This window comes from Vicia villosa, linkage group LG4 (genome assembly GCF_029867415.1).
Source record: "Vicia villosa cultivar HV-30 ecotype Madison, WI linkage group LG4, Vvil1.0, whole genome shotgun sequence".
Lineage (NCBI taxonomy): Eukaryota > Viridiplantae > Streptophyta > Magnoliopsida > Fabales > Fabaceae > Vicia > Vicia villosa.
Window position 1 is genome coordinate 25,305,180 of NC_081183.1, and position 10,447 is coordinate 25,315,626.

A 10,447-nucleotide genomic window follows, 5' to 3' on the forward strand; every position below is an offset into this window, starting at 1 on the left:
GTTGGAATTGAACTCTAGAAGTTCGATACTAACTGTAGAGCAAATTGTATCACTTTGGGTGTTATTTGTGCAGGTATTAAGGTTGAAAAGTAGGGACGAGGAAGCGCGAAGGCGTAAAGATTCTGGAGAAGAGAAATCACAAAGAAGTGGGATGAAGCAAAGGCCGAGCCTCGCCAATCCGTGTCGAGCCTCGCCTTAACTTATGACTTTGGCCGAGCCTCGCCAATCCGTGCCGAGCCTCGCCTTAACTTCTGACTTTGGCCAAGCCTCGCCAATCCGTGCCGAGCCTTGCCAATCCGTGTCGAGCCTCGGCTCCTTCGTAAAAAGTGAAATTATTATAAATAGAAGTCCTAATCCTCATAAGAGAGAGACCTTTGGTGAGCGAAATTCAGAGAGCAATCCTATTCCAGAGCAGAAAACAACATCCGACGGAGAATTCAACATCAATTGAAGACATTCTCTTGATGAAGATGAATCCCTCTATAAAGTCTTGTGTTTTCTTCATGTCTATGGAGAGCTAAACCCCATTGTGTTGAGTTTAAGGTAGTAGTTAACCTATGAAGATGCAATTACTTTGATTAATTCCTGTGAACAATTGTTTAAGTTTTATTATCAATAAAGAACCTTGCTTTTATTTTATATCATTGTTGAACTATCAATCGAGAGATAGGGTTTATACCTTTGCCCTAGGTTCTTATATTGACTTGTTGATTAATACTCAGAGATGAGATTTTGAAGAAGTTTTCATAAATCATCGTGGTTAATTCCCTTTATCTTTATAGTTATTCTGAGAGATCGAATATCATATCGGTGGAGGTGTTTCTAAATTGATCTTAGACATAATATCTCTTTTGGGATGAATGAAGATAATAACTTAGATAATGTTCACATGTGGATTAATTGATCATTGCATATGAATAGGTTGATGAACCCTAGAACTCAACATATTCATCACAATTGTTATTCATTCTTAAGCTTTTAGTCATTTAATTCTTATTCTGTTATTTACATGTTCGGATTAAAACAATCAAAATCAATACTTTTCACTACTCATTATAAATTAACTATAGAATGGCAGCAATATTAACTCAGTCTCTGTGGATACGATATTAGAAAATATTTACCCAAAATACTTTCAACACACCGCTGTGTCAGAATTAAATAAATTCACAACTTGAGTTCTGGGTATCTAAATGAGGTGTCGTTCGAAGCATTGAGAAGCAGACGCACACTACTTTGATTTAAAAATGATTTTGGAGCCTTTAAATAATTAAATATTGTGTATTGGTGTTGTATGGTGCGTATTTTGTATGTTGTGGTGTGATAAACGCGGATGAACTGTATGTGGTCACATGATGTGTAGCTATAATGCTAATATTGAATGCTTGTATCATATGTATGTTTTTGGTGGCAAGTATTGGCGTGGTGCATTGCTTAAGGTTAATATCATTGTACAATGTTTGATGTTGTTGCATGTCATTTATAAATCATGCATCATGGTTTTTGGACGGTGGTCCGCTTTTGGTGAGCCTCAATCCTATGGTGGGGATTGGGTGCAAGTAGCTGGTTCTAGATGGAGATCGGTGAAGAGTTACCTACAGTGGTGGTAATGATATTTTGGTGTGCTCTGATCCTATGGTAGGGATTGGGAGCAAAATGAACTTGAGACTTTATATTGGTACATCATGCATTGAGTCATGGAGTTGGGTCTCATTTTATTGCATTGCATTACGTATACAAACAATCCACATAAGTTCTCATCGTCAAAACCCTAGACCTTCAAATCCATAAAATGATGGATTTGACTCTAGATCATGTTATTACTCATCAATTCATCAATCATCAACATCACATATCATATTAACAATACATTCCAAGCATCATTCATCATATTTTCTTCACAAACATCAAATCATAATAAAACCCCAAACACAAACCCAACCTACAATTATCAACCCCTTAAATCAAATATAATAATCAAGATAACCCCCTTACCTTAGATTATTGCATCTTTGATTCTCTCCCCAGGTTTTACGATCGGTTCTCCCTTCTTCCTCTTCTTGCCCTAACTCTCTCTCTCTCTCTCTCTCTTTCACGTTTCTCCCAACTTTCACGATCGAATAGAATGAATCTCTTTCTCTCTCTCTCTCTCTCTCTCTCTCTCTCTCTCTCTCTCTCTCTCTCTCTCTCTCTCTCTCTCTCTTCCATTTTTCTTAGTTAACCTTAGGATCCCTAATATGATCTTCTCATCTTACCCTCACTTAACTTCTTACAAGTTACTATCTTGTCCTTATAGCCTCTACACCAATATTACTCTAGTTTTACTGATTAAAATAATTCTAACTAATTATTCTAATTATCCAAATATTATTTAATTAATCCTCAAAGTCATCTTAATTCACTCTATCTCACAACACATCATCTCAACAATACTTCACGCCATCACTAATAAGTCACAATTAATTTACAACGACTCATATACTCACACTCACTTAGTTAATTAACTAATTAAATAATTAATCAATATTTTTGGAATGTTACATCCGCATGATGTAGCCAAAATTTGTAAATTAGACCTGTATTTTACTTGTATTTAGCGTAATTTTGAGATTGAGATTTTAGTATTAACGTACGTCTGGATTTCAAACTCCGAACAAAGCAAAAGGGTGTTTTAAATTTTCACAAGGATAAATGACTAATAGTAAAGGGGCATTAAACAATTTCCTTACTTTTCATGTTGAGTTGCAAAATAAATTTGGAGCACAATCTTTAATTGGTTGGAGTGATTTCTTTCCCTCTTTAAACTAGAAGGAGTAATCTTTATACGATTTTTATCGATTCAAAAAATAAAATAATGCATATTTTAAAATTAGAGAAAATATCAGTTTCATTTTAATATTCAAGGGAAGTGAGTATTAATTTTCTCTAAATTTTATAATGATATCTGATTTAGCAAATATTTCATATGTATGACACATAATTGTCCTATTGCATGTCTCTACGATATTTGTAATATACCAATTAGTTTGGTAAATAGGTTAGACTACAAATGAACTTCACTTAAATGTTTATAAATACCAATGTTATATGAATTAGTAATATACCATTTTGATTGATTAATCTAAAAAGCCAGCTTATTTAAAGATTAAAAATTCATGTGTTTGAAATATACGAGCATGAGCATGTGCTCATTTATTGGAGGATCCATCAATTCTGACATGGATAATTTATATTATCTCTATCTTGACTTTGTTTTTTTTTAACCTTTTTATATTCGTGTAAAGATTTCATGTATAGATTGAGGATGAATTTGTATTTATAAGAAAGTGATTCAAACTATAAAAAAAAAAAGTGATTTTATTTAACTAAAAAGATGAAACTGATCTGATTTTTTTATTTATAGATCTGATGCCTCACGACTTTGATTTACTTTTTTGTAATTTGAGTAAATGATTATTAGTAAATTAATATAACCATTCTCATAATAATATATTTATATTATAATAAAAGAAGGAAAATTATTAAAGAAAAAGAAAAGAGTTCGTTGAATATAAATAATGTAGCGTAAAAATTAATTATTATCAATTTTGAAAAACTTTTCTATCAACTATGTTTAAAATCACATTAGTATCAATGTTCAGTTTTTTTTCTTGAAGTAAATGTTGAAATTTCACAAATCAGAATGATTATTACTGGCAAATATTTTAATATTATAAAATTTTATTAAAATTAGAATTCAATTTATTAAACTTATTTAATATATAGATCATTTTATGTTGACTAGGGTTTTGATATTAGAATAGCTTACACATATTTTAATATTTTGTAAATTTATTGATTCAGAGTTTCAATTTAAAATTACACTATTAATAAAAAATATTAAAATTATTTCATGTTTTCTGCTATCAAAATTGATATGTTTGTGCTATTCCTCACCATGAGTTAGTAGTTGTCTAGGGACTAAGGGTCAAGAGACCAAATTCATAGCTATTTGTATGATTGGTTTGAATATGATACGAGAATTAACACGTGTTTATTCTTAAATTTTGATTTTTATTTTATTCAGTCCTTGTTACGAAAGTAAAAGAGTTCTCAGGTATTGATCGCAATCCGAAAGGACTTGTATCAATACCCGATAACAAGTTTTTAGACGATAGAGTTTGATGACGCGAGAGTGCTCAAACGAAGTTGAGAAACGTCCCATATTAATAGTTGTACCAAAAATAATGATCACTAACAAATGCTTCTACGCAAGCGAAAGCCAACGAGCGTTCCGTTCGTCAAAGATAGGACAATGCGCTGGCGAAAGCAGGCATTGCCCACAATATTTTATTTTCTATAATTCGCGTAGAAATACTCATATTAAAACCAAACTAATCATACGGAGATGCTTGAGTAAGGAATTGTGACCCCATGTCCTGTTTGTCTCATTTTAATTTCAATTAAACTATTTTCTAAAAAGTACTTTTCAAATAAGTTATTTTTGCTTAAGTGCCTTTTCACTTAAGTTTGCCCCTTTCTATTATTTGATTGCTCTAGCTTTACAAAGATGGGATAGAAACCAGTATTTAACCATTGGTCTCTGAGGTTTGATATTTTTACTACTTTGACATGTTGTGAATTCAATGTCAAGAACAAAGTATAAACCAAGGAAGAATAAAGGACAAGAAAGAAGAGGAACACAATAATTGGTTATAACTGCTATTCTTTTACTTTCTCTTAGAACAAGATTACAAGTTTACAAGAATAACAAATAACCTCTCTCACCCCAAATTAGGATTTGCAGCTTAGCAATGATGAGAGACTAGTATGTTATTTATAATAAAACCTAACATACTAACTAATGGGCTTTTTCCACAAGGCCCATTACACAAGTCAACTTAATAAACAAGCTAACTTAACAAATTAGGGTTTAAACACTAAAACCTAATTTAACATGCTAACAACCCTAGCATCTTCGACACAAGCATGTGAACAACCTTCGACTTCATGCTTAACCCTGTCGAACCAAGAAGCTACCCTTCGGCCATACTAGAGTTCGATCCAATATCTCACAAATCTCCACCTTGGATCTAACTCTACAACATCAAGGGAACAAACTAGCTTTCTTCATGCAGCTTTAGCAACTGCATACAGTGGAAAAACTTGCAACTCGGTAATGTCTTGGTGATCATATCAGCAGCATTGTCTTCAGTCGAAACCTTCAGCACTTGGACTTCTCCACGCTCGATTACTCCTCTAACGAAATGCAGCCTCACATCAATGTGCTTAGTTCGCTCATGATAGGCTGAATTCTTCGACAGGTGTATTGCACTTTGACTATCACATTTAACAGTGATACCTCGACCTTGAAGTTTTAGCTCCTTCGCAAAACCTTCAAGCCACAATGCTTCTTTCACAGCTTCAGTTAATGCAATATACTCCGCTTCAGTGGTTGATAGAGCAACAACCTTCTGAAGTGTTGCTTTCCAACTAATTGCTGTGCCAAACATAGTGAAAACATATCCAGAAATAGATTTCCTGGAATCCATACAACCTGCATAATCAGAGTCGACATATCCTTCGATTACTGCTTTACCATCTTCACCCAAGGCTCCACCATAAATTAGGACTCTTTTCAGAGACCCATTTATGTACCTTAAAATCCACTTCAATTCTTGCCAGTGAGCTTTTCCAGGATTCGCCATGTACCTGCTTACAAGACTTACTGCGTATGCTATGTCGGGTCTAGTACAGACCATAGCATACATCAAAGAACCAACTATATTAGCATATGGGATGCTATTCATATAGGCTCTTTCCACATCAGTACTGGGACACTGATCAATACTCAGCTTGAATTGAGGGTTTGTTGGAGTCACAACTGGCTTCGAATTCGACATACCAAACTTTTCAAGAATCTTCCGTAGGTATGCCTCTTGAGATAAACATAACTTAGACTTCTTTCTATCTCTTCGAATGTCAATTCCAAGAATTCTGGAAGCAGCTCCCAGATCCTTCATATCGAACTCCTTATTGAGTTCAGCCTTCACCCTCGTCACATCTTCAACATTGTTGCTTGCTATGAGAATATCATCCACATAAAGCAACAAAATAACAAATGAATTACCAGGTCGAAATCTGAAGTAAATGCAGTGGTCGAACTGACTTCTAATGAAACTTATGCGTGCCATGAACTTGTCGAATCTCCTATTCCACTGTCGAGGAGATTGTTTCAGCCCATACAAAGATCTCTTTAACTTGCACACATAATCTTCCTTCCCCTTTTCGACATACCCTTCAGGTTGCCTCATCAGGATCGTTTCATCTAGATCACCATACAAGAACGCAGTCTTCACATCCATCTGTTCCAGTTCAAGGTCGAACTGTGCCACCATGGCAAGCAACATTCGAATGGACCTATGCTTCACAACAGGAGAAAACACATCATTGAAGTCGACACCTTCTTTCTGAGTGAAACCCCTTGCAACTAACCTTGCCTTGTATCTTTTCGACGTCACTCCTTCAATTCCTTCCTTAACTTTGAAAATCCATTTACAGCTGACTAACCTTGCCCCAACAGGTTTCTTGATCAGTTCCCAAGTATGATTATCATGAAGAGATTTCATCTCATCATCCATGGCCTTCAGCCATTCAGTCTTATTTCGACTCCTCATAACTTCCTTATAGTCTCTAGGTTCTTTGTCTAGAACCTCACTTGCAGAGATTAAGGCATAAGCTATAAGATCTGCATATCCAAGTCTCTGAGGTGGCTTGATGACTCTTCTCGACCTATCTCTCGACAATAGGTAGTCATCGTCAGTTTCCTCAACTTCAGCATCTTCTGCTTCTTCTTCGACTTCATCTGGGATATGCAATTCAACATCAACATGCTCCACCTCAACAGGAATCTCTACCTGTTCCAGCTCTTCGTCAGATGTTTCTGTACTTCGACCAACATCATCAGTTTTCTTAAAAGCCATTTCAACTTCATTGAAAACTACATCTCGACTGGTGATACACCTCCTGTGACCTGGCTCTAGGCACCATAGCCTATAAGCTTTGACTCCATCAGGGTATCCCATGAACATGCATTTCAGAGCTCTAGGTTCGACCTTGTCTTGCCTAATGTGAGCATAGGCTACGCAGCCAAATACTCTCAGTTTGTCGAGATCTGGTGGATGTCCCGACCAAACTTCTTCAGGTGTCTTCATATCTAACGCTGTCGAAGGACATCTGTTTATCAGATATGTTGCTGTCGAAACTGCCTCAGCCCAGAACACCTTCTTTAACCCCGCACTAGTCAACATGCATCTGACTCTCTCCAAAATAGTTCGATTAAATCTTTCAGCCAAACCATTTTGCTGTGGAGTACCTGCAGTAGTTCTGTGCCTTGCAATACCAAAGGCAGCACAAAAACTGTCGAATGCCTCATTGCAAAATTCAAGGCCATTGTCGGTTCTCAACCTCTTGACCTTCCTGCCAGTCTGATTTTCAACCAGAGTCTTCCAACTTTTGAAATTCTCAAAAGTTTCATCCTTAGTCTTCTGGATGAATACCCATAATTTTCTGGAATAATCATCTACTATGGATAGAAAATACCTTGCTCCTGAATGTGATGCACACCTTGCAGGCCCCCAAAGATCAGCATGGATGTAATCAAGGGATCCATGTGTTCTTTGTTTGCCTTTGTTGAACTTCACTCTGCAAGATTTTCCAAGTACACAGGGTTCACAAAACTTCAGCTTTTCGACTTTGTCTCCACCAAGCAGATTTTGTTTCCCTAATTCGACCAGACCCCTTTCACTGACATGGCCCAATCTCATGTGCCAGATTTCTATTTTCGACAAAGGTTTCGTGGATGCAACATTTGTCGAACCACTTACAACTTCAGCCTCAAGAGTATACAAGCCTTGTTTCTTCACGCCTCTCAAGACTTCCTTCGAACCCTTCATGACTCTTAGGATACTTTTCTCTCCTTGGAAAACATATCCTTTCTTGTCGAATTCACCAAGAGAAAGCAGATTTCTCTTCAAATCAGGAACATACCTGACTTCAGTCAACAACCTTATTGACTCATCATGGAGCTTGAATCTTACAGATCCAACACCTGCAATCTTGCAAGCCTTGTTGTTTCCCAGCAATACTGATCCACCATCTTGATCACATAATTCCTCGAACAAGTCTTTGTTTGGAGTCATGTGCCAAGTGCAACCTGAATCCATAATCCACTCCTTCTTAGAGTCACTGCTTGAAACCACAAGAACATCAGATGATTCGAAATCATCTTGAACAATGGCAGCGTTGCCATTATCCTTACCTCCATGATATTTCAAGCGTTCAGGGCACACCTTTCTTGTGTGACCCTCCTTCTTACAATGGTAGCACCGAATGCCAGATGCTTCGCCACTGTAAGTCTTCGACTGGCTTTTGCCTTTCTTCTTGTCGAACTTACCATCCTTTCGTAAGAGTTTTCCTTTAACGGCCAAACCTTCGCCAACAGTCGAAGGTTTATGCTCCTTTCGTTCATTAAGTCCTTAGAGTACAAGGCTGATTGAACTTCTTCAAACGTCAGGGACTCCCTTCCATACAAGAGAGTTTCTTTGAAGTGAGCATGTGATCGAGGCAAAGAACACAATAGTAACAGCGCTTGATCTTCATCATCGATCTTCACATCAATATTTTCAAGATCAAGAATCAGCTTGTTGAACATATCCAACTGCTCAGCCAATACTTTGTCTTCAATCATCTTGAATGAATACAAAGCTTGCTTCAGGTAGAGTCGATTTACCAGCGATTTGGTCATATACAAACTTTCAAGTTTCACCCATAACCCTGATGCCGTCGTCTCCTTTGATACCTGTCGGAGAACCTTATCACCAAGGCTCAACAAAATTGCGCTGTGTGCTTTCTCGATCATATTTGTCTTTTCCGCTACCGTCAATTCTGCATTCATGGCTGCCTCTCCCTTCAACGCTTCCAAACAACCCTGCTGAACCAGTAGGGCTTTCATCTTCAAGCGCCACAGACCGAAATCATTCACTCCGGTGAACTTTTCAATCTCATATTTTGTTGAAGGCATCTTCTCCACGCTCACCGCACCAATTTGTTGTGAATTCAATGTCAAGAACAAAGTATAAACCAAGGAAGAATAAAGGACAAGAAAGAAGAGGAACACAATAATTGGTTATAACTGCTATTCTTTTACTTTCTCTTAGAACAAGATTACAAGTTTACAAGAATAACAAATAACCTCTCTCACCCCAAATTAGGATTTGCAGCTTAGCAATGATGAGAGACTAGTATGCTATTTATAATAAAACCTAACATACTAACTAATGGGCTTTTTCCACAAGGCCCATTACACAAGTCAACTTAATAAACAAGCTAACTTAACAAATTAGGGTTTAAACACTAAAACCTAATTTAACATGCTAACAACCCTAGCATCTTCGACACAAGCATGTGAACAACCTTCGACTTCATGCTTAACCCTGTCGAACCAAGAAGCTACCCTTCGGCCATACTAGAGTTCGATCCAATATCTCACATGACATTTGTCGTACACTTGCGGCTTGTCAGGACTTTGATCGGATCCATGAGTACAACAAGGGGGGCGCTTGTTTGGTATACTTGTATTGTAAATTATCTGAAGTCTATAGGTGGAAGACGAAGTAGATGACCAGAAACATCACACTTTTGACAGTAACATTTCTTGGTCTTATATTGATTTTGTTAATTATTGCAACACCATTACTAACTAATGATTCTTGTTTTTTCAAGCCTGGATCCTACAACACTTCCCACGCATCTGTGATTGGTCACTTGATCCGGCTTATACTGAGGATAAGTCGCGTGTTTTTTCATTCGACCCGCTCATAGAGAACCAGGCAACAAAGCTGATTCGGGGTGTATATTGACTGCTTGGTCTTTGATGATATACACTTCTATTCTTACGTCGACCACCTTGTGACGATTCCATTTGACGACATTGTTTTATACTCAGGATGATTAGCTTGTGGGTCACGCAAGACGACTCCTCATCTGCCTGAGCGCGTCATGTGTTAGTTCGCCTACATGCAGCACATTCCCAAGCATCCTGGTGTGTCTGCTCATCCCTTGGGGAAACGCACGAATATGGATGTCATTTTTGATGATTATGTCAATCGTCTAGTATCAGATGAGGCACTTAGTACCATAGCACCGAACAAATGAAGCTACGTGGACGGTTACATCCGATAGTTCTTTGAGGTGTCTCATCCATATTTGATACATGATGCTCCAAGACACCCATCTTGGTCAGCTCATCAGAAGATTCTAGAGGAGGAACATGATAGAGAAGATCATGCTCATGATGTCTTGCCTAGGTGTAGTTATATCGTGGAGACTAGGAAGACGATATTGATGGATGACTCTTTCCTGATGGCTCTGAGGCGAAAGGTGTTATAGATGCCATGATGGTTGACGC